The following is a 2,887-nucleotide window of genomic DNA, read 5'->3' as shown; positions in this document are numbered from 1 at the left end:
GGACTCAGGGGAGGTGTAGCTGCGTTGGTTTGGGGACATGCTGTGGCCACATGGAAGGGCCTGCCATTCACGGAGGGTCCGCTCAGAGCTAATCTCACCGTGGAGTGTCACTTTTGGAACATTTTGAGTAGACGAGGGAAGAAAAGAATAAATTTGCACATGCTTTTATAAGAGCAGGGCAAGGGTTTCATTTTCCCCGTCCAAGTTTTCCCAAGCAGCCAACGCTCACATCCACCTCTTTGTGAGCCCAGGGCCAGCGCCCGACCCTGCCCAGCAGTCCGAGGGAGCGAGATGGGAGACTGGTGCCCCTCCGGCGCCGCCAGCCCAGCTCCGTGGGTGGAGCACGGCCCAGGCAGGTGTCAGCTGGCGAGCCCGGCCCTGGCCAGCCACCAGGGTACAGAAGATGCCGGCTCGGCTCAGCCCCCATGTGGCTCCACTCTGCGACACCCAAAAAGTGGGGGAAGGAAGCTGACCATCAGTAAGGAGACACGACACCGGTGGGGGAGCAACGGGCGGAAGAGTTGCAAGGACACAGCGATCTGGTGATGAGTGGTGAAGAGGCAGCAGGTGCTCTGGAGAGAGGACCAGGGCAGGCGCCGGCGAGGCCGGGCAAGGGGCTCGGACCCTCATGACTCCGCTCAGGGCTGCCAGTTCTGGTGACATTAAACCCAAACTATGTACAGTCGGGTCTCACCAGTCACCGTGCCTACTCATGTTCTAGAAAGCTGCTGACTCAGGGACAGCCAGGCCGTGGCTCCCAGGAGACACACGGGGCTGGGTTCCTACACAGCTCTGGTCACAACATTTTCGTCAGCTGGTGAATACAGCATCTTATTTATGTGTGTTTCTGCTTAAGACACTTCATGGGGTACACACGGTCGGCTCACTAAGGCCACACTCATGCCAACAGCCCTGTGACTCAGCCTCAGGAAGCTTCCCTAACACACCGTCTCCCCCGTGGGACAAGCAGCCTCTTGGGTTCAGGAACCCCAGACGGCACTGCAGCACCAGGCCCGGCGGCTGCTGAACAGGGAAACGCCAGCATAAACATGACATGGAAAACAGGCGACACTAACTAGACCTCGAAAGGGACACCCGTTCACAGCACGCGCTGAAACCAGAAAGCAGAGCTGGGAAGGGGAGGCCAGGCAGCTTGACCGCGTGCAGCCCTGCACACGTCCGGGAGCACCCCCCGAACGCTGTCCCCCTACTGAGTCTGGGGTTACAGGTGAATCGTGGCAAGTAGGTAAATTCACAAATATGGAATCCGTGAATAATGAGGAACTGATTGGTCTGACTGTCTTTGGTGTTCTTTTCTCATTACGAAATATTGCATTGAGAAAATTCCTTAAATAACTAAAAGTATAGAAAAAAAAACCAACCATCACGTTTTACTTCAATTCAGTCTTTGACTTATGCGCCTACAAAGAAATTAAAGAAAGAGGGTTTATGGTATGTGTATAATTTTTCCTGCATTTTTCACTTTATCTCATCAGCTGTCTCCATGAAAAATATTCTTTAGAAATAGTTTTTAAAAACAACTAATTTTTTTTTAAGCAGATAAAGGTTGGTTTTATTGAATAACTGATCTGTGTTACTGCCGAGGCCACTATGCACAGACAAAAGAGAGGGAGTTTTACTGCTTCGTCTCTTCCTCCTTGGACAGAGTCTCGATGATTTCCTCCTTCTTGGCCTGGAGCCGCTCTTCACGGCGCTTGCGAGCCTCCCTGGTCTTAGATCTGCGGGCCTCAGCCTGGTCAGCCAGGAGCTTCTTGCGAGCCTTGTCGGCTTCAGCTTGTGGACGTGTCCCGTGAGAATCCGCTTGTTCTCGAACACGTTACGCTTCACTTTCAGGTACAGACTGTGATACGTGTGCCGTCGGTCTTCTTGGATTTGCGGTATCTCCTGAGCAGCCGGCGCAGAATTCTCATCCCCCTCAACCAGGTTACCTTCTCAGGCATTCGAGCGTTGGCCGTACCCTCTCTCTTACCAATGCCCGTATGTCTGCCCTTGCGGCGGGCCAAAGTGTTTTTACAGCACCGAGCCCGGGAATGGACAGTCACAGGCTTCCGGATGATCAGCCCGTCTTTGACCAGTTTTTGGATCTGCTGACGGGAGTTGGCATCGGCGACTTCACTGGTCTCGCTGGGGTCCAACCAGACCTTCTTTTTGCCACAGCAGAGGGCACTGGAGGCAAGCCTCTTCTGAAGCCTGAGCATACCCCTGGCTGCCTAAAAACAACTAATTTTATTACAAAAATAATAAATGATCACTATAGGAACACTTGAAACACAGGAGAAAGTACAAAAAAGGGATTAAAATTGTTTGCTGTCCCCTCCTCGCCTTTAAGAGACAGCCAGTTGAGGATTCTGTATATTTCTTACAGTATTTTCGTACTACTGAAATGATATTATTAATACCAGCTAACATGTATTGAGTATTTATACTCACCAGGCAATTTGACATGTATAAAATGTACTCCTTGCAACACCCTCATGTCTAAGATGCTATTCCTCCCACTTCGTAGATCAGGAGGGTGGGGCTTGGACAGGTTAATCAGCCTGTTAGTCACTTTATCTGTGATTAGCTAAAGTCACACCACTAGTGAACTGTTGAGGTCGGACTTCGAACTCTGCCCCTTGGGCTCCAGCAGCACTTTGACCACACCGCCGCTCGAGGGTCCGTGTGTGGTGATGACGGGGTGTATGGTACACCTCGGTGTTCTTGAAAAACACAAAGCCTCTAACTTACTTAACCATCTCGTTATTGTTTCACACTTGCACTATTCGCAATTTTCACTTTTATAAATAAAGCCCAGTTACATATACTAATAATGACTGTGCATAATTCTAGACTCCTCCACATGGAAATTATCTCAAGACTTTTG

At 50.6% G+C, this 2,887-nt stretch overlaps 1 pseudogene; it reads right to left on the bottom strand.

The window, feature by feature from the left end:
• Positions 1-1,548: 1,548 nt before the first annotated feature.
• LOC123835871 (large ribosomal subunit protein eL19-like) lies at positions 1,549-2,225 on the bottom strand (annotated as a pseudogene).
• Between the last annotated feature and the right edge of the window lie 662 nt (positions 2,226-2,887).

The sequence above is a fragment of the Mirounga angustirostris genome, unplaced genomic scaffold (genome assembly GCF_029215605.1).
Source record: "Mirounga angustirostris isolate CCGP_5_RB_7025 unplaced genomic scaffold, mMirAng1.0.hap1 SCAF_12, whole genome shotgun sequence".
Classification (NCBI taxonomy): domain Eukaryota; kingdom Metazoa; phylum Chordata; class Mammalia; order Carnivora; family Phocidae; genus Mirounga; species Mirounga angustirostris.
The sequence above is the reverse complement of the archived record's forward strand: the minus strand, read 5'-3'. Positions and strand labels throughout refer to the sequence as shown.